Below are 23,030 nucleotides of genomic sequence, written 5' to 3'. Positions count from 1 at the left end.
CATGTTGTCTTACTCCAAGCTGTATAGGCTCGAAAGCCTACTACCAATTAAGCATATTAGGTGATGTGCATCTCTGTAATGAGAAGGGGTGTGGTCTAATGACATCAACACCCTATATCAGCTGTGCATAATTATTAGGCAACTTCCTTTCCTTTGGCAAAATGGGTCAAAAGAAGGACTTGACAGGCTCAGAAAAGACAAAAATAGTGAGATATCTTGCAGAGGGATGCAGCACTCTTAAAATTGCAAAGCTTCTGAAGCGTGATCATCGAACAATCAAGCGTTTCATTCAAAATAGTCAACAGGGTCGCAAGAAGCGTGTGGAAAAACCAAGGCGCAAAATAACTGCCCATGAACTGAGAAAAGTCAAGCGTGCAGCTGCCACGATGCCACTTGCCACCAGTTTGGCCATATTTCAGAGCTGCAACATCACTGGAGTGCCCAAAAGCACAAGGTGTGCAATACTCAGAGACATGGCCAAGGTAAGAAAGGCTGAAAGACGACCACCACTGAACAAGACACACAAGCTGAAACGTCAAGACTGGGCCAAGAAATATCTCAAGGCTGATTTTTCTAAGGTTTTATGGACTGATGAAATGAGAGTGAGTCTTGATGGGCCAGATGGATGGGCCCGTGGCTGGATTGGTAAAGGGCAGAGAGCTCCAGTCCGACTCAGACGCCAGCAAGGTGGAGGTGGAGTACTGGTTTGGCCTGGTATCATCAAAGAGGAGCTTGTGGGGCCTTTTCGGGTTGAGGATGGAGTCAAGCTCAACTCCCAGTCCTACTGCCAGTTCCTGGAAGACACCTTCTTCAAGCAGTGGTACAGGAAGAAGTCTGCATCCTTCAAGAAAAACATGATTTTCATGCAGGACAATGCTCCATCACACGCGTCCAAGTACTCCACAGCGTGGCTGGCAAGAAAGGGTATAAAAGAAGGAAATCTAATGACATGTCCTCCTTTTTCACCTGATCTGAACCCCATTGAGAACCTGTGGTCCATCATCAAATGTGAGATTTACAAGGAGGGAAAACAGTACACCTCTCTGAACAGTGTCTGGGAGGCTGTGGTTGCTGCTGCACTCAATGTTGATGGTGAACAGATCAAAACACTGACAGAATCCATGGATGGCAGGCTTTTGAGTGTCCTTGCAAAGAAAGGTGGCTATATTGGTCACTGATTTGTTTTTGTTTTGTTTTTGAATGTCAGAAATATATATTTGTGAATGTTGAGATGTTATATTGGTTTCACTGGTAATAATAAATAATTGAAATGGGTATATATTTTTTTTTGTTAAGTTGCCTAATAATTATGCACAGTAATAGTCACCTGCACACACAGATATCCCCCTAACATAGCTAAAACTAAAAACAAACTAAAAACTACTTCCAAAAATATTCAGCTTTGATATTAATGAGTTTTTTGGGTTCATTGAGAACATGGTTGTTGTTCAATAATAAAATGAATCCTCAAAAATACAACTTGCCTAATAATTCTGCACTCCCTGTATATAGTTTTCATTGTTTCTGTATAGCTGTGACACATCTTCTAATGAATGCCTTTTTATTGGTAGCTAAGAAAGCTGTATGATAAAATGAAAGTCTTGTGAAATTCTTTATCACACAGCTGATTTAAAAATATGCTTTTCTTTCACCTCTGGAAAATACTACATATTTGTTTATGCCTTGCATACAATAATTATAAACAGCTGGATCAGTGCTGGCATCAGTCTTGAGAATGATCTAATTAAGCTTTTTTTGCAACTATGTCAGCATTGCTTAAATTACCATTGTTCACTATGGTAAAAATGGTTTTCCGACAGTGCCGTTACTTAGCCTGCGGTAAAAGGTCTTTGCCAACGCTGTCTCATCAACAAACAACACAAATTGTTCAGTCCCCTCAAATGGCGTTGGGCCCATTTCCGAATTCCCTCTAAAAATCAACTTCAATTGCAAATATACATTCCCATTATAGTGTATTTAAAGGATAAAGGAAAGGAAAGTTATGGAAGAACGACAAAACCTAACACTGTCTGGCTTCTCGTGTGGTAGGTAGTCCTCTCATAAGTACTTGTGCTGTTAAACTTTTGCCGGATAGACCGTTTAAATTTGTTGTTTTCGAGCCAGGGCTGAGCGTTTTGGCGGTTGGGGTGATCAACTTCCTTGTGTTTAGAATTACGAGCACTCGAACTGATTTTTTTAAAGATATGAGAAATTGCAGCTGGAACGTCTGCTTATTCTTTCGATCCGTGGCCTTGCTATGTGAATAAGTCAACAGCGCCCTCTGGAGGCCACTGAATATTTACATGATTTGAAGGGGTTGGTGTCAGTTTTCGTTCACATCCATGAAATTCAGGCAAAATGCAGTTTCTGTTAAATTGTGCGTTTTTATCATTCATGAATTGCAGTTCAAATTTCTAATTATCCTATTTAAGCATTCATCACTAGCAGGCGACCAAATGTGTCGTCTTTCTTGATTGGCTGTAATGTTTTGTTCATCTGCCACTTATTCGGGTAGCTATCGTTTGGACAAATTAAATGATTACAAAATGTACTTCAATGTCTATAGATCGCTAAAAAATCTTACTGATGTCTTAAATATCACATTTTGTTGAACGTGTAAAAGCGTCAGGTGGGAGATTATGGAGATGTTCCTATTTGTTTTTTATAGTCATTAATCGATTACTGGCTGCCAGGGTAGCCAGTGAAAGCTTGCCCATCCCCTACCTACTCAAGAAGTCCATATTGTGATTGTTTGCAGCATTAAAACTTATTTCACAGATGTAATTATTATGCAGATTACTGCAAGAGTATTTCTGTTCCAGGGCACACTCACACTGGGTCTATTTCATAAATAGACTTTAGTCCCACCTTAATCCCACTTCATCGGTTTACCAGTGGCCTAACAAAACTGGAGCCCTCCCCCACCACTTTCTGGACTCACTCAGACCAGGGGCTGTCCTAAGGGGGGTCCCCTGGAGCTCTGGGACTGCAGAGGTCTTTGTTATGCCACTGAGGTTTATGCTCTGTTGACGCATTCACCAAAACACGAGTCTAAGGGTCTCATTTAGAAGAAACTGGTGCATCTAATCAATGCCCCTGTTTTCTTGTGTTGCTCTGTGCCCCCCATTGACGCAATGGGGGCATAGTATTTACAGCACAGTGCTCAATGCCACACAGTGTACCCAGCTGGGTCAGAAATTCTGACGCAGTTGTGGCGCTAAACCGTAGCATTGCTGTACTAGTGACAACATTTTGATGCTAGTCCAGAAATGCTGGGGAGCATTGAAAACAGCACAGCGTCACTTTGACACCTGTCCTGAGCAGGCATTAAAAACATTAACCTTGTAGATTTCACTGCGCCATTTCTGCAACCCTTATTGCGAGGGAACATCTACCTTGCATACATTTTACCTGGCACAGTTATAATGTGGTGCATGACTTTAACAAACTGGCACAATGGTAACATTGTGCCAGTTTGTAAATGCTGCACTGTGTGGTGAACTGTTTGCACCACCGTAGCATAACAAATTATGCTAAGGTGGCACAAGGGGCTGTAAACGAGCCACTAAATTCTTTTTAGCACACTGTTTTATGATTAGTGCCACTCAGGCCCATATTTATACTTTTTGACGGAAACCTGCGCCATCGCAGGTTTGCGTCAATAAGTTTAACGCCGGATACCGCCATTCCAACGTGCCAGCCAGGTGTCATGTTTAAGGAATGACGTTAGCCGGTGCTGTGGCCTGGTTAGTGTCAAAATAAATTACTCTAACCGGGCAGTGGAGGCGTAGGGAAGACTGGGGGTTATGCGTCAAAGACTGGTGCAAGTCAGGTTAGAGTAAAAAAAATTACTCTAACCTGATTAGCGTCATTTTTTGACGCACAACCCCCATGGAAATGACTCCTGTCTTAGCAAAGACAGGAATCGTGCCCCCCTGCCCAATGGCCATGCCCAGGAGACTTCTGTCCCCTGGGCATGGCCATTGGGCACAGTGGCACGTAGGGGGGCCCAAGTTAGGCCCCCCTATGCCAACTAAAAAATTGAAAAAAATTACTTACCTCTACTTACCATAGATGGGTCCACCCATCCATGGGTGTCCTCTAGGGGTGGGCGAGCGTGGCAGAGGGTGTCCCTGGGGGCAGGGAAGGGCACCTGTGTACTGCTTCCATGGTCAGAGACCATGGAAATGAGACCACAGGTCCCGTAACGCCTGCCCTGAACCAGGTGTTAAAAAACGGCACAGATCCGTCTGGGCACCCTTTTTTTAAGGCCCGCCTAATCCTGTGCGTAAAAATGACGCGGGAGGATAAATAAGGCACACATGTCTTGGAGTCATTTTTTGCACAGGAACGCCTACCTTGCATGTCATTAGCGCAAGGTAGGTTTTCATGTCCACAAAATGACTCAAACTCCATAACTTTGGCCCTGGACGGGTCTAGCGCCAAAGTATAAATATGGAGTTAAGTTTGCGCTGAATTTGCGTAAAAAAAATGATGCAAATTCGGCGCAAGCAGAGTATAAATATGCCCCTCAGTCTGTTTGGTGTGAGAAAGATACACAAATGTGGGAGCTGGGGAACCAATCTTTAGCCTCGGCTCAACATCCTGTGATTCTGGGCAAATCATATAATCTTCCTGTGCCTACCAAAAATGGTTGTGTCCTTGTGTAATGTAACTGGTGCTCACGTAAAGCGCCCTAAAACCTTCGGGTCGAGCTTGCGCTATATAAAACTGCAAAACAAAAAAAAACAGTCACCCGGTTCTTTTCGGCCTCATCATATAGCAGTGACCCCTGCTACTGCTCGGATCTTTTGTCCTGGTGACCTTTGTGTAATGGCAGTTCTCCCCCAGGCGGGATTCTGGGTTTTTACAATCCACCCTTGGATATTGAGAATAAAGGTAGCTATTGCCCCTTTCAAAAGAACACACCATCGGAAGAGAGTGTTTGTAAACTATGGGGCATATTTACGAGAAAGTGGCGCATCAGCAATGATGCCCCTCTGTGCTCCCCTAACATCACCATGGCAGCACTGTATTTACAATACCGTACACCATGGCACACGTTAGTACAATAGCGTCAACATTTTTTATGCTATTGTGGCGCGTTGGTCAATTTGCGCCAAAAATTAGCAATGCATGGGGATGCCTGGTGGAAACAATTGGAGCGTCACTTTAACGCAATAACGGGAAAATGGTACAGTGAAATCTTGTAAATTTCACTGCGCAATTTTTCTCGGACTCTTAATGGGGGAATGCCCCCTTTGAATACAATATGCATCATGCAGGCATAATGAGGCGCAACGGGTTACAGAGTGGCAAAATGCATTCATTGCGTCACTTTGTAAATATGGCGTAGGGAAATGGCCTCCTTAATGCCACATTAGTATAAAAAATGACGCTAGTGTGGCGCAAGAAGGTGCAAGAGGCTTGTAAATATGCCCCTATGTGTGACAACATGAAGTGAGGTACCATGAGCCTCTCAAAGGTGCAAGTGCATTTTCCACAATGGAAAGTGTACAAGTGCCAGGATTCGAAGAGCTGGTTTGCAAGGGGCAGTACATCTATCTGAATTCTCTTAAGGAAATTATAGAAAATCCATCTGTAATATATTAGCAGAAAGTAAATCCACATTCCGAATTCGAAGTTGCCAGGCATTCTCTGGACTCAAATTGCCAAATTGGCTGAGGTGCTCAACTGTAGCCCCTAAATATAAATAATGAAAAAAGAGTGGAAAAGTGTTCCAACTGGTTGTGAAAGAGGCGAAATTCCACGTTGTTGTACCTCTGAGAAATCCACTGGAAAATTCCTGCTGTATTTTTTGCACATCCACAGAAATTTTTGAATTTTGCCAATTCTTCTGAGAAACAAACTTTTAAGAATTAAAAGTAATCCAGATTTATAAGGACTTTTGAGCATTCGAAATTGTCCACTCTTGTGTATGCACATATAATACCCATCTTAGTATGGTTTTCCTTTAAGAAAAACTATTCCAAGATGGTCACAATGAGTGCACAAACAGGCGTGACCCCGCTCAATGGCCATGGTTGCCAAGTGTGTACATTGGGCATTTCTTTAGTTGTTTCTTTTAAAGCCAACAAAAGCATGCCAAGATGGTTGCCACGTCTGGGAATGCTTGCATGCTCACACATAGTTGCTATGTTAGAATGCTTTTTTAAAGGGAATAAATTCCAGGATAACCGCTGTGCATTTGTACACATGATGGCATTCTTGGAATGCTTCTCATGAAGCTTTATGAAACACATTTTCAAGATGGTGGCCCATTTGTGTGTCTGCACTGCAGCCGCAGCAAGCAGGCTGGCCCAATGCCATGGATAATACCTATTGGCTTTGTCAGTGGTTAATACAGTTGAGTAGCTTCGTCCTTTTTTCTCAAGAGGTGGCTAATGATGTCACCAACAGACTGTACTAAAAAAAACGTAGAGGTGGAATTTGATCAGGAACTCCAGGCTTCCATATATTAAATCTAGAATAATAGATTCCTTTATGTGCGCTTATGATTTTGCCCTCACACTTAGCGATATAATGGGCAAGCCATACAGAATCTGGTGGCGTTTTAGCCACTTATCCTGACCAGCTGAATTTGTCTTCAGTCCCATAAGTATAATAAAAATGACCCGGTGTCTTTCCATCTGCCACCCACCTCTACCACCGTTTCCTTTATCATCACACCCCATCCGAATAATAAAATAAATTACCAGATGTCCTAACACATAGCCCTACCCTCAGTATTATTATTCTCTTCTTCTTCTTAAATACTGAAAGAGAACATCAGCTATGCTGCCACACTTATCTGGTCCACTTAGTCTACCCACCAACTTCTCTGTGGCCCCTATGCTCCCCAACATCCTTTGTGCCTTCCCTCCCCACACTGTCAAAGCCATGCTGTTTGCTCTCGGTGGAACAGAGAGCCAGCAATCGCCTGACAGGCTCGGTGAGAGCCGTGCCAGTTAAGCTGTAACGTCCTTGTCAGCTCAGCACTGCAGAGATCTGCGGGCAACAGGGAATGGGGCGGCTGGCTGAAGGCAGAGCATCACCAGAGGTCTCCTACCTTCCTTGGGTCCATGGACAACCAAGGGAAGTGGAAGTAGGCAGTGGGACCACAATCTGCCTTCCGCTGCTCCACTCGGGCCATGGATGTGAATAACCGATAAGTGAAGTGAGTACTTCCCAGGGTGACTTTACTACGGTACAACGCAATCTTTCTTTTTCTCTCATTTGATGTGGAAGCAGCAAATGACCAGATTTAGAATACTATATTCACACTACTGGTGTTCAGTGCGAGTCACGCTAACACTGCTTTATTGAATGTGTCTTTTCCATGAATATGTTCAATTGCAACACCGGAATTCCCATTGAAACCTCACCTGGCATACTGTACTGTTTTCCTATACATTTTATTGTTAAGTACTGTTTCGTTTAGTATGCTTGTTACAATTTCTATTCTTAGTTTATAACCCAGAAGAAGTTCCATATAATATTCACAATCCAACAAATTTTTTGAATAGCAGTTCTAAAAATTAACTTCGTTGTTTAGCTGCCTGCTGTTATTTGTTCTTGTATCCTGAAACCCTCGCCTGACTTTTTTCCCATCAACTTTCCATTATGATTTGTTTGCCTTTCTTGGGATTCCAAATGTTACCTCGTAATCCTCTCTTGTGTCCAGTGGTTGGTGGTATATTGGATGGCAACCAGACGAGCAACATAGACTGACAGATGGAGACCAATCATTATTTCCAAATCCGCACGACAATCCAAAGTGAAAATGCTTATGAGACTGAACATTGGGGCATTGACTTCTATTTGTAATATAAAGTGAACCCAGTTAGAAATACCCTCAGGAATTGGAAATCCCAAAATCATGCATCCACATTTGGTCTTGCGAAAGCTCACAGGCATATGTGCTAAGAGCGAAATATGTCAGCTCATTTGAACAATGAATCACTGTATTAAAAAATGTTAAACGCAGTGTCATTCTTCTACCAACAGCATAGCGCTTTCTTCTTGGATAAGTGAAGAAAATTTGGAGAAATATTAATAAAATATTCGTAGACCTACTATTCGTTGCTTTATGCGTCATGCACTGGCACAAGTGAATTTGTCACACATATTCACAAATACAGATAGGCACAGAGTGGGCGAATCCCAGTTCGGAACAGCGGCAGCACTTCATTTGCATACGCAGAGCGCTCACGTCAAAGGTGTGACTATAAACAGTATACACGCATGTTGCAAAACCCACACAGGATCAAATATTAGACACAATTTTGCAGATTCTCAAATTATGAAACGCATTTGCTCCGTTTTATATGCACGCCAACTGAAAGGGCTAACTAGATTATAGCGAGCATGAGTTTGAAAAACAGACTGAATACTTCCAGTTTGACCAATGCTGAGAAAAATATACTTCGTGCAGGAAAGAAAGGACCCATGCATGCCAAGTGCCGCAATGGTCAGAATTTGTATGTGCCATTTCTCTTGTGCTACAGTCCCATATCTCTCCGTGGGCGTCTTTTGCTGTGCTCATTTCCTTCTCAAAAGGAACGAAAACATTTCTGAGTCACTCTGACATGTTAATTGTACGCAGATTCACAGATTTGTGCATGATGAATTAATCTATTTTTTTTTAATATGGCGCATTTTGCAACCAAGAATGCATTTCTTCTGAATCCAGCCTACTATGTTTTTCTAAGAAGAATACGTAACTGTAAAAGACTGTCATCTTGTATTTTCAACGTCCCTTTGTTTCCACTGCAAGTAACTTCGCATTTTATGCCTCTGAAAAGCAATAGGTCTCAACAGGGCCTAAATTCCAGCCCTTGATGGACGCTTGAAAGGCCCTTTCTGTTTTCACCTCTACAAGGTGCTGTGAAAAAAACGTTCCTTGGATTTTTAGAGCGCATGTATGACTTTTGTATGGCCTCATGGCGCTAAGAGATGATTACTGTATAAAAGGAAGGTAATCACAAGGACTGTTCAAGTTGTAAAGTATTATATTGCGATTTAAACCTGCCACGAGGGACACATTTAGAATTCTGATTACCCTCCCCTTTAAAATTACAGACAGCTTCTGGACTGGAACTAAATTAATAATAAATGCTGCAGACACATTTCCTGTCTGCTGTAGTTAGTACTTAGCTTTCTTTAAATGCAACACTGATTTTGCAGGTGATATACCTGAAATGAAACAATATTAAAAACTCTATTTATTTCATTTCTTTTCTTTTTTCTCTTTTAGCATTTATATTGCGATGCATCAGTCCTTCTTTCCTTTGCACGTTCTTTATCTCTAAAAATCTTTCATCCACTGATCTCTTGCTTACGCTCATTCATTTCCTTCCTTCCTTTCTCTTTTGATTTTTCTTATTTTTATTCAAGTTCTTCATTCACCTGTAAATTACAGGGACTTTTAAAAATAGTTCTTAGAAATATACTTGGTTTTATATTTTTGGGGATAGTGTTGGCTTGTCATATTGTAGTGATCTGAAAGACATTAAACAGGCGCCTCTCTGTTATTGACATGAACCATGACTGAGCGCACAGTAGTTTGTGACCACGCAGTGTCCGTACAAGTGTGAATTATTGTTGCCACATTCTCATTCTGCGTCGATACCATCTTACAATCTTGCTCATCTTTATTATGGATGGAAACCTGGCAGGCAAGATTGTGATACACGTTTCAATGTAATACTCGTCTCGTCAAGGCTTGGAACGAGTCGGTCAAAAGGTAAAGTAAAAGTTCCTTCCATGGACAGTCATGCACTGCTGGGCTGCGACACTTACAAGCAAAATCGAGAGATGTAGATGTTAGCAAAACCATCCTGAAATCTCATCCATCATTTCTTTCTCAAACCAACAAAGTTACAATCAATTTAACCCTCACCCTTCAGCTCTCTTTAAAGTATGCATACATGCATGAATGAATAAACACATGTAAGTAGGGTACTAGCATAGCACCAACCTATTTGTAAAAAAAAGTCAGTGTAAAAAGATATGGTATACTAGGGCTTCATAAGAAAATATAGAGGGAGAAGAACAGAGGAAGCGAGAGTAGCAAGTATGGCAAAGAACTTACTACTAAAGACTCCAAACAGGAAACAAGGGCCAAGATTTAAGAGGGCCAAGGGCCTCCTTGCCCCACATTAGCATCATATTTTTTCCCCTTATGTGGCCCAATGAGGCCAAAATCACTGTGCTATATTTACAAAGAGGCACAATGCATGCATAGCGCCACTTTGTAACCCCTTGCGCCACATTATGCCTGCGCTAGGCATAATGTATGCAAGAAGGAAATTCTCCCACTAGAGGGGCTGAAAAATGGGGCAGTAAAGTCTAAAAGATTTCTTTGCGCCTTTTTTGCAGCATTTTTAACTCCTGCACAGAGCTGGTGTTAAAAGGAGACACACCATTATTTATAATGAGCCTCAATGCGCTTTGCAGGATTAGTGTCAACATTTGTGATGCTAATTCTGCAAAGCACCAAACTAGCACAAAAAGTTTTGACGCTAGTTTCCTAACTACCACCTTATTGTGCCACATCATAAAAAAAATGGCTCACACATGGTGGCATTAGCGGGGTGCTAAGGGGCATGAGAAAAAGGGCACTTCATTGGATGCAGCACCACTTTTCTTAAATCAGGCCCAAGTTTCTCTTAAGAGGACGTTCAATCATTGCAGAAGCTGCACAAGGGAGGGGGGTGACTTAAGTAAATGGGTATTCAGCTCTATCTGGAAGTGAAGAATAGACCTAATCTGGAACGGGTGACGTTCTAGATTCTTGGTGCATGACAGTAGTAAGGCTGTCATCATTTTATTATTTACATTCTGGTTCTTAATTTGGAAATGTTTGTGCTGCAGTTATTGCGAGTTCCAGCAGACACTTGATGGTACATGCCAGTAATGATATGACGGAAGAGTTTACTGTCATGATAATGGCACAATAAACGCTGAAGATGATATTTGCATTTAGGGCACGCTGATGGGCCTCTTATGGGTGAGTGGTGATGCTGTTGAGTTTCTTTGGACCTTTGATCAGATGGGTTGTTGCATAGAAGGAGTTTTTCAAGATATTGAGGGCCATATTTATACTCCGTTTGCGCCGAAATTGCGTCGTTTTTTTTGACGCAATTTCGACGCAAAACTAACGCCAACTAACGCCATATTTATACTATGGCGTTAGAGGCGAATAGCGCCAAAGTTCCCGGAATGTGCGTCATTTTTTAGCGTGAACCCCTTCCTTGCGTTAATGATATGCAAGGGAGGCGTTCCCGTCTAAAAAATGACTCCCAGGACTTTACGTGGTATTTATACTCCCGGGCAAAAGAGACGCCCGGGAGTTGGCGTGGCTAAAAACGGCGCTTTTGCGCCACTTTTTAACGCCTGCTCAGGGCAGGCGTTAAGGGGCCTGTGGGCTCAAAATGAGCCCACAGGTGCCCTCCCATGCCCCCAGGGACCCCCCCTGCCACCCTTGCCCACCCCAGGAGGACCCCCAAGGATGGAGGGACCCACCCCAGGGACATTCAGGTAAGTTCAGGTAAGTATAATTTTTTTTTTTTTATATTTTGTTTTGGTGGCATAGGGGGGCCTTATTTGTGCCCCCCTACATGCCACTATGCCCAATGACCATGCCCAGGGGACAGAAGTCCCCTGAGCATGGCCATTGGGCAAGGGGGCATGACTCCTATCTTTACAATGATAGGAGTCATGTTGATGGGGGATGGGCGTCGTTAAAAAATGGCGCAAGTCGGGTTAAGACGATTTTTTCGACGTAACCTGACTTGCCCCATTTTAAGACGCCCATGCGCCATTTTCCCCCTACGCCGGCGCTGTCTGGTCTACGTGGTTTTTTCCCACGCAAACCAGGCAGCGCCGGTCTGATTGCGCCGTCTAACGCCATTCCATAAATACGGCGCCCGCATGGCGCTTCAGAATGGCGTTAGACGGCGCAAAACTTTTTGACGCTAAACTGCGTTAGTGCAGTTTAGCGTCAAAAAGTATAAATATGGGCCCGAGGGCCATATTTATACTCCGTTTGCGCCGAAATTGCGTCGTTTTTTTTGACGCAATTTCGACGCAAAACTAACGCCAACTAACGCCATATTTATACTATGGCGTTAGAGGCGAATAGCGCCAAAGTTCCCGGAATGTGCGTCATTTTTTAGCGTGAACCCCTTCCTTGCGTTAATGATATGCAAGGGAGGCGTTCCCGTCTAAAAAATGACTCCCAGGACTTTACGTGGTATTTATACTCCCGGGCAAAAGAGACGCCCGGGAGTTGGCGTGGCTAAAAACGGCGCTTTTGCGCCACTTTTTAACGCCTGCTCAGGGCAGGCGTTAAGGGGCCTGTGGGCTCAAAATGAGCCCACAGGTGCCCTCCCATGCCCCCAGGGACCCCCCCTGCCACCCTTGCCCACCCCAGGAGGACCCCCAAGGATGGAGGGACCCACCCCAGGGACATTCAGGTAAGTTCAGGTAAGTATAATTTTTTTTTTTTAATATTTTGTTTTGGTGGCATAGGGGGGCCTTATTTGTGCCCCCCTACATGCCACTATGCCCAATGACCATGCCCAGGGGACAGAAGTCCCCTGGGCATGGCCATTGGGCAAGGGGGCATGACTCCTATCTTTACAATGATAGGAGTCATGTTGATGGGGGATGGGCGTCGTTAAAAAATGGCGCAAGTCGGGTTAAGACGATTTTTTCGACGTAACCTGACTTGCCCCATTTTAAGACGCCCATGCGCCATTTTCCCCCTACGCCGGCGCTGTCTGGTCTACGTGGTTTTTTCCCACGCAAACCAGGCAGCGCCGGTCTGATTGCGCCGTCTAACGCCATTCCATAAATACGGCGCCCGCATGGCGCTTCAGAATGGCGTTAGACGGCGCAAAACTTTTTGACGCTAAACTGCGTTAGCGCAGTTTAGCGTCAAAAAGTATAAATATGGGCCTGAAGCTTCTGAGTTTCACTGTAGACGGACAACCTCTTTCTTGTCTTTACTTGGTGTCGTAACCATAAGCATAAACCTGGCCTTCAGAGGGTTTAGCTTGAGGTAGGTCATTGACAACCAGGCTTGGCTTGTGGCAAGGCATTTGATCAGATGGTGTATGTCATTTCCAGGGGCAGCCTTAAAATAAAATTGTGTATCACCTGCAGACTGTTGAATCTTGATGATCTTGTCAATCACATTTGCACACCGATCCTCCAGTAACCCAAATGGATTCATTTTTAGGGCTTGCGATGCAGCACATGCCTGCCTCTGCACCCACATCACCCATGGGAACCTACTAAAATCAACATTCCTGTCCCCTAAATTTAGCAGTTGGAATACAATTCTGACAATTATGTATTTACATTGTGATTTAGTACCGGATCTGCAATACAGGCATGGGTAATTTCTCCTTCCTGTCTGCACTGTGCCTTCCACTGCAACAGCCCATTCTTAGGCCATGACTGGGGTGGGCAAACCAACTATGTGGCAGAGGTTGACCTCAGGGAATCATGTGAATGATGTCAGCACAGAAAGATGTTATCACTCTGCTTCCCCCTTTCACCCATCCCACAGCACACCCCATTTCATACATTTTTCCACAGGGGCAAGTGTGCAACCCCTCACAATTTACCCACACATACCACACATTTGTGAAGGCCAAACATGTGGAAACAAACAGCAGAAGCTTTCTAAACTGAACACGTTGTTATGAAGCACCACTCTTCTAACATATTTTCAGCAATCAGTGGTGGGGTCTTTGCAAAAGCGAAGGAACATCGCCCCATGGCTAAGCAAACAGCTGAAAAATAAAACAAGAGTTTACTATTTTTTTATTTTTTAGCTGCTAGCTCATCCAGCAGTATGTGCAGAGAGGGGCGAGCTGGGCCATGGGAGGGGGAGAGGAGAGGGAGAGTGGAGTGCACTTAAGTGTGCATGTGAGTTTGGCCCGCTGTCTTAGGTCAACCAAACACACATGCACACTTAGGTTTCCCCAACCTGGCTGTGTTACACAGCTAAGTTGAAGAAACTACACAGAATCCCAAGCAGTGTCTGAGCAGCAGACCAAGCCGCTTAGACCAATCCTGCTGCTGCTCTCATGATCGGGTTAGCATAAGAGCAACACCGGGATTGCATAGGGAGCCTGTGCTGGTGTCCAAGGGACTGCTTGGACACCAACATCACCGAGAGGGAACAGGAGTGAGGCAGCCGGCGTCGGAAAGGTACGTTTTTTTAATTATTATTTTTTCACCCCCTCCGTCCCCCTCCCACCGGCCCCTCCCGTTAAGATTTGTGGCGGCCACCTCTGCCAGTAATTAAAACTAATGCAGACTTGTGTATTGAGGCACTTGAATAAACAGGCTCATGTAGGGCTGTGACATAACATCAACATGCAAACATATTCACATAGTGAATACCATGGAATAATAAATCAATTTCCAATAATAGATGGTGGGAGAAAGTACTTTCAGTTGGCAAAAAGGCAAGTTTTTCATATTTTTTAAACCTCTTATGTTTATGCTGTACTGCATTATTACACTTCATTAATGACATTTGACTCCAGAGCATGAAAATATAATGTTCACCATCTGAAAGGAAAAGAGTTAATCTATCTATCTATCTCTCTACCTGTCTATCTATCTATCTATCTATCTATCTATCTATCTATCTATCTATCTATCTATCTATCTACATATCGATACACATACACACACACATCCACACACACACACACACACACACAGATATATATATTTACTGAAAAAACAAAGGTTACAGGGACGTTATATTTAGAAAATAGAATAAAATAAAATAAAAAAACCTTAGAAATTCACTGGAAAAGCCAAATGTTACAGGGGCGTTTTAGTTAGGTTCTGAATTTACTCATACAAAACCATAGAAATTCTGCTGTTATACTTATAGTTCTTTCAAGTAGCTATAACTTGCACCCCCAATTAATTTGCACAGTGTTTTATAGCATAAAGTAATTTGCGCATGGCCTTTGGCCGTGTGCAGCACTGGTTGGCCGCAGAGCCTGGCCTGTGGCCAACCCCTATTACAACCCAACTTCATGCCAAGCAGGGGTTGGCAGCAGGGCCTGGCCTGCAGCCAACCTCTATAACAACCTAACCCCATGCTGCGCACAGCCTTTGGTTGTGTGCAGCCAGGGTTGGCTGCAGGCCCTGCAGCCAACCCCTATAACCACCAAATGCTGCGCTTTGCATGGCCTTTGGCCATACACAGTAGGGATTTGCCGCAGGGCCTGGCATGCAGCCAGTCACTGTGGCCAACCCCTATAAAAACCCAACCCCACACGGCCCCCCTCTCAACACGATCTCAGCCCTGGGGCCCCATTCCCTGGTGCCCAGCCTAAATATTACATTTTTTCTGGGGAGGGGGCTTCATCCCCCAGGCTGATCTCAGCCTCAGGGATCCCACCACCAGGGCCCGTCTAAACATTTAATCTTTTTTGGGAGAGGGGGGGCTGTGTGGTCCCCCTCCCAAGGCCAATCTTGGCCCCTGTGACCCCATCCCCTGAGGCCTCGCCTAAATATTCTCTTTTTTTTAAGGGGACGGGTGCTGTGCACCCCCCCGCAGAAAAATCTTGGGTCTTGGTACCCCATCCCCTGGGGCGTAGCCTAATTATTAGGAAGGGGGGCCCCATGGTCCCCCTCCCAAAGGCTGATCTTTGTCCCAGGGACCTCATCCCTTGGGGCCAGGCCATGTGACCTGGCAGGCCCACCAGGGCACCCAGTTACAATGTTGGGGACTGTGGTGGGTCCCTGAATGTCCCCATAGTCCCAGCTGATGCCCCACCTCCAGCGGGAGCTAGTGTTGCCATCACAGAGAGGAAGATGCTAGAGCAGCTCCCTCTCTGTAACAGCAATTGTTTTCTCTCTCTCCCTGCCTGCACCTTTGCTGGCAGGGAGCCAAAGGAAACCTCTGCTTGCAGCAAGGGAGAGCTGCTTGACAGCTCTTCTTTTCTGCAAGCAGAGTGTTTGCTGTCACTTATCAACAGCTGTAAAGTTGCAGCCAAGCCACACAAACAGCTATGTCCCAGGGGACGGCACTCTGGGATGTAGCAGGAGCTGGCCTCAGATATTATATCACTCATGACATCTTCTATGACGTCATTGTAACATTTGCAGTAAAATTATCAATGAGAAAACTGTGCATGGCGATGTTACAAGTTTTAGTTACCTCAGGGCATGAGTTATAGTTACTTGAAATATCTCTAACTATAACAGATGATTTCTATGTTTTTTTATGTTTGAAATGTGAGCCTAATTACAATGACCCTGTCACCTTTGGTTTTTTTTAAAGTGAATTTATATATATATGTATATATATATATATATATATATATATATATTGTGAACAAGGAAACTTTGTTTCCGAAATACTTTGGGTGTTTGTTTGCTCATTAAAACTTCACTTCAACTAAGTATTGTGATGCAGACTTGTTACTTTCGACCATAGTGAGATAAGACGCCTCGCCCAGCCGGATAACTTTTGTTTGGATTTATGAGGGTTGCAACCTCGTCTCTGTCTGCCATGCTGCTGGCATCGGACTCAGTGACTGTTTTTTGGCTTTTATATATATATATATATATATATATATATATATATATATATATAGTCATCTAGATTATGTGCAAACCAGGAATGATTTGTTTATGTTCATCAGAACATTGAAACTCAAAAAATTATACCAAACATGTACTATGAAGGAAGGGACTATAGCTTCAGAGTCAAGACTAAGGGGGTCATTCCGACCCCGGTGGTCCTTGACCGCCGGGGCCGGGGTCGGCGGGAGCACCGCCAACAGGCTGGCAGTGCTCCTGACGGCATCCTGACCGCGGTGGTATGGCCGCGGTCAGAACCGGAAAACCGGCGGTCTCCCGCCGGTTTTCCGCTGCCCTGAGGAATCCTCCATTGCGGCGCAGCTTGCTGCGCCGCCATGGGTGATTCCGACCCCCTCACCGCCATCCTGTTCCTGGCGGTTTCGACCGCCAGGAACAGGATGGCGGTGAGGGGTGTCGTGGGGCGCCTGGGGGCCCCTGCAGTGCCCATGCTAATTGCATGGGCACTGCAGGGGCCCCCGTAAGAGGGCCCCACTTTGAATTTCAGTGTCTGCTTAGCAGACACTGAAATTCGCGACGGGTGCTACTGCACCCGTCGCACACCTTCCACTCCGCCGGCTCCATTCGGAGCCGGCTTCCTCGTGGAAGGGTCTTTCCCACTGGGCTGGCGGGCGGCCTTTTGGCAGTCGCCCACCAGCCCAGTGGGAAACCCGGAATGACCGCCGCGGTCTTTTGACCGCGGGACGGTCTTTTGACCGCGGGACGGTCTTCTGGCGGTCCCAGCCAGGCCGGCGTCTGCCGCCGCCGGCCGGGGTCAGAATGACCCCGTAAGTGATTTACGCATTGAGGACATTGAGTTTCTACACACACTGTCAATCCTGGATAAGAACCAAGATGCTCATGATGACCCTTTTATTGATTTATGAGTTCTAGGTATCACAGTGAATCAAGCGTGTCTTACTTAATTTAAACCTAAATCCACATTTGCACCTTACGATACACTGTGATGCTGTGGAAGATGGAAAAATATGTTATAAGGTAATTGAAAAAGATAAGGTACAGAAGGAGAGATGTGAGTAGAAATATCTAAATCTCAAATTATTGCCTTAGAAAGCCTTAAAAATTATACCTCAATTGTGATTCGGCAGTCAGACAAAGGGAGCAATGCGGTGGTTCTAGGCAAATCGTACTAATTATCGGAGGGCATGAGACAAGTTGCTGACCATTTGTGCTACTCCATATCTAATCAGGCTGAAGTGAATTCTGCCAATCTGAAATATGTTGACATGCTGTTGGAATGGAGGGAGAGGGAACTCCTGGAGTGGGAGGAGTACCTCTTCCTTAAATGTGACTACCCTAGAATTCCGGTTTTATCCTTGTTACCCAAACTTCACAAAGATAAAACCAAACCCCTAGGTAGTCCCATAGTGTCATCTATGAGGTCATTAGTAGAAAATTCCTCTAAATATTTGGATCACTATCTGAGACGCTTTGTCAGTGACCTCCTGGCATACATAAAATACACTACACACTTTCTGGCAATTATAGACGACCTGCAGTGGGAGGAAGACAGTATTTTGCTGACGCTGAACGTCACCAGTTTGTATACAAGTATCAGGCATGACCTTAGCATCTGAGCATTCAGACATTTCATGAGAGCTAAATCAGTCTCCTTGTTAATGCACACCGAAATGTTATTAGACATGATTCAATACTGTCTTACTGACAACCTTTTCCTCTTTGACTGCCGGATTTATAGACAAGTGCAGGGAACTGAGATGTGCTCCTGCTTTTCCCCCAGCTGCGCAAACTTGTTCATGAGCTGGTGGGAGGAGCAGGTGTCCACTGACCTGGCAGACTTTGTTGAGAGAGTGATTCTATGGTGAAGATACATAGACAATATTTTTGTCATCTGGAACGGGGATGACAGGTCAGCCAGAGATTTTGTATCTCCTCTTAACTGGAATGAGCATAGGTTGAACTTTACAGAACAAGCAAGGAAATTACAAATTTTGTTTCTGGATGTGGAGATGGTCAAATGTGACAAACTAGTGACCAGACTGTTCTGCAAGCTGGTGGCGGGGAACAGCTTACTGAATGCCAATAGTGCTCAGCCTTCGAGTTTGATATACAGTATCCCATACAGGGGGGAACTGTTGCATGCTAAATGGATTTGCAGCACTATAGAAGATTTAAAAAAAGAGAAAAAAAGTCATGAGAGAGAGGTTCAAGGAGAGATGCTATAGTGCCAAGGTGGCAGCTCAAGCATGTGCTAAGGTAGATGAGACTCCCAGGGATCGACTCCTGCACCCCAGCAGTAATCTCCACAGGGGGAAGCAGGAATTGATAAGGTTTGTCACCACTCAATCCAATCAGGCCTATAATGTCAGAAACATATTGAACATGAGTTCATACATTTTGAATAAGGACCCAATATTGATTAAGTACTTGCATGATACACCTTTAGAAAGAGTAAATCTCTGAGAGACAACTTAAGTTAGAACATGATCACACAACAGGAGAAGGTGACGAAACAGGTAAGGTTGCCAAATGGGTTTTTGCATTTCTTGCAATGTAAAACATGCGTTAGTAGTGAAAATTGCAAGAGTGTGAGGATTGGGAACACTGTAACAAAATACTTCATAAGAGAAAATTATAATTGTAATACAGAGTATTGAATCTACTGTCTCATCTGTCTCTGCGAGAAACTCTACGTAGGGAGCACAATACATAGAACAAAGAAAAGAGTAAGATTTTTAAAGTTTGTTGTTATTGACAAAGTGAAACCAGATGTACGGGATAGGAACTGAGAACAGAAATGAAGAATCCTGGAATCTAGATACATTGTGGATTTTGAGACTCTAGCCCTGCTGGGAATTAACTCCAGAGTGGAGATGGCTATGCATTTTGGGTAATGTCTAGAATTTAACATGATGCGTTGGATAATTAAGACATTTAGGGACAGATGTAGCAAGCAGTTTTGCCCATTCTGTGTCTATGGGAAAATGTGTTCATACATAAGGCCCTTAGCTCCCCTAGGAATCACTGTTTTTAGAGCTTCTTTTAATACTGCACTGACATACCTTTTAATCTCTTTTTCACTTTGGTATGAGCACTGTTTTGATTACAAGAGTAGCAAGCCCAGCATGAAACCTTACCTTGAATCACCCTCTCCACACATTGCTGCCACCCAAAAGATACATTAGCCACTTGGGTGTTACTGGTTTCGATGTGTGGATACTCATTGTGATACTTTTAACAGGGACACGAGTAGCACCATCAGTGTTAATAGTACTTGATGAGCACTTATATTTTTGCTGCATGATTAATAAACTCACAACAATGTTTTTTTTTAATCTAAGACTTTTCTGCAACCCGCTTCTTGTCATGGGTGATTCTGTATTGTGGCGGTATAAATATGACAGGATGACATTGGTGGGGGGTGCACGTATGTATAGAGTGCATTGGCACATTGCATGGGCTTTGGTGCATTGGATGATGGTGCATGGCATATCCACAATGGATCGATAAATATTCTAGCATGGGTCATTTTCTACATTTCAATCAGGCTGACACACCTGTAGTCTCATCGGTGAAGTTGCAATTTAAAACGCACTGAGTTGGCCTATAAGCAGCGCACAGTTTGTGCTGCAGCAAAGTTTTTTTTTTTTAAAAGACAGTTATGTAGGGTAGGAGTATAGAGTGAGATGAATTTTAAGTTGTTGTGTCGTGCTCGTGTGTTTTCAACATATCATGTTCATATGTCTAATATTGGGTGCTGTTATCCCATTGACAAATAATTCTCACAAAGGTCTTGTAACTAGTATGGTCAGTAAGTGTCCTACGGAAAGTTAAGGATGACTAATTCATAGTTCTGTGCCATGGAGTGCCGTGATCATATGATTTTGTTATTTTGTTACAATGACATTCATGTAAGTAATGTATTTTGGATATAGATGTTGGCCAATACGTGCATATATATCAAGGTATGTCGGGATCATACAATTTCATTATTTTATTATAATGACATTCATCATAGTAATGTATTTTTGGATATACAGGAACAATAATTTGGCAGATGCAAACGGAATTATCAATGTTTGTTGTGCATGGACTGTTTTTACTGCTATGAACATTTCAAAATGGTGTTTACATTTGCTGTAGTTCAACACTATATGGGTGTTTTAGTCCTTTGTTTATGTCACATAATATTTGTAGAAGTGTGTCAGTTTCAACACGCTATGGTGATCAAGGCTATGGCTGAAACGCGTTGGAGTGGAGAAGTACTCCATGAATGGTTTTGTGAAGAATCCGAAGGTGTCTGAGTAATCCCTGTCATTGGTGAGGATTTCGGTGTGCATGTGAGTTTGTGTGTGTGTGTGTGTACACACACACAGATATCCTGACGCTCATGATAAGTGCATTGAAGTGCACTCCCTCATCAATCATTTCGCGAAACATGCATTTTTTTCTTAATACTGAAGCAGGGTCACGCAGTATATTTGCTTCCGCTTCTTTGGGCTAGCAGAAGCTTGGGATATATTCATACAATTAGTTCTTTGATCCCCTTACTGTGGCTAACTATTACACCCTTTATTTCCACTATCTTTCCGACAATCTCCCACAGCAAGAATGACAGGAAGCTGATAAAACAGTCAATACGGACCTCGGCCACGCTGTCATTCAATGTTTTACCAAATGTGCAGCTTGCTCCTTTAACAATATATTTCAATGTCAAAAAGGCTTATGTAATATTTAGGCTTGTATTACACTAAATTAATCTTAACATGAAAAATCTTTTGATTACATGGTATGTTTCTGTCATTGATGGATTGGCTAATTCATTCGTAGAGTAATACTTCCCAAGGTCTGCGTTTCATTTATATGCTTGAGTTGTAATAGATAGATTATTTTCGCACCTTTCTAAATGCGTTCAGATTGCTGTTTTTAGTTCATGAGGCTGTCTGCTGTGCCATGTTACTTTCATCATTTTACTGAACATTTGTTCTTACTGTATGTTATGAGAATGTTGATAATATTCCACTAAATAAAGCTTGAAATTTTAGAATCCTAGAACGCTGGGACAGATTTGCCAGGTTTTCTCAATCGCCTAATGAAACTGATTGATCATATTACAGTTCTGGGGCCATATTTATGGCCAAGTCACACAGGGACGTGCAGCAAGTCAACTTGCTGCACTGCACTGCCTGATAGGGAAAGGGCAGAAATGTACCCTATTTACGGCAATATGGCACATTCCTCTCCTTTCCCCTGCGCTGGTGCACAATGGGCTGCCTGCCGTGCATGCAAGATTGTTTTGTGCAGGAAGGGACACTTTCCTGTACAACAACAATCCTCTCAGGCTTTTGTCTCTTTCTATGTGTGCTGCAGAATGCAGTACACATAGAAAGAGGAAAAACAAGGAGAAACAGAGATATTTCTCCTTGTTAAGCCTCTCAGGGAAGGCATAACATTTTGGTCTATTCCCAGGTTTCAGGATCTTGTAAATCTGTGAATGCATCAAAGCCAGGGGAGTTGCGAAGGAACACCCACGCAATGCTCACACCTTCCCAGGGGTGAGTAACGCAGTGCAGCAATTTGCCCTGCGTTGCGTTACTGCACATTTGTGGAGCCATTCAAAACCACGCAAAGTGGCTTTGCGTGGCTTCCAAAATCTGATTTAAGGTTTCTGTTGCTCTTTCATCATGTCACATGGTGCAGGAGCAACGCAAACTGAGTCATAAATATATCCCATGTTGAGAGAATATGGCATAATGGCAAGATCTGCTCACTGTAGAACTGGGGGACAAGGTGCAAGTCTTGACTTCGGCTCAACATCCTGTAAGTCTGGACAAATCACTTGATCTCCCTGTCCCTAAAAAAAAAAAAAAACTAAAAATGAATGTGTCCTTGTGTAATGTAACTGGATTGCATGAAAAGCACACCCATACCTTCGGGCCGAGTTTGCATTATAAAAAATTGCAATAAAAAAAACAATAGTCATCTCCCCTGCATGTACATTGGAGTCCAATATATGGATTTCTGATTGGATGCCTGTACTGTATGACTGCAGACTATTTCCGTGCACCACACAGCTATTACAACTCAAATGCCTTTAACATGCATATACCACACTTTTTAATACCATGCATATACCTTTACAACGCATGCCATTATTACAACAAAAATGTAAGTATTACCCAGGTAAGTATAAAACTTTTTTGGGGGGGGGATATTTTATTTATTTATATATATACACATATATATATATATATATATATATATATATATATATATCTCAAAACAAATCCCTTTCAGGGTTAGAGTGACGCATAAATTATGCAAAAAAGAATAGAGAACTCTGGGTAGTTCCCAAGTTTAGTTGCAGAGCAGCTCTAGTAAGGAGCACCCTGCAACACCAGCGACACTCTAGATTTGCTCAC

The sequence above is a fragment of the Pleurodeles waltl genome, chromosome 3_1, assembly GCF_031143425.1.
Source record: "Pleurodeles waltl isolate 20211129_DDA chromosome 3_1, aPleWal1.hap1.20221129, whole genome shotgun sequence".
Lineage (NCBI taxonomy): Eukaryota > Metazoa > Chordata > Amphibia > Caudata > Salamandridae > Pleurodeles > Pleurodeles waltl.
Note: the sequence above shows the minus strand (reverse complement) of the source record.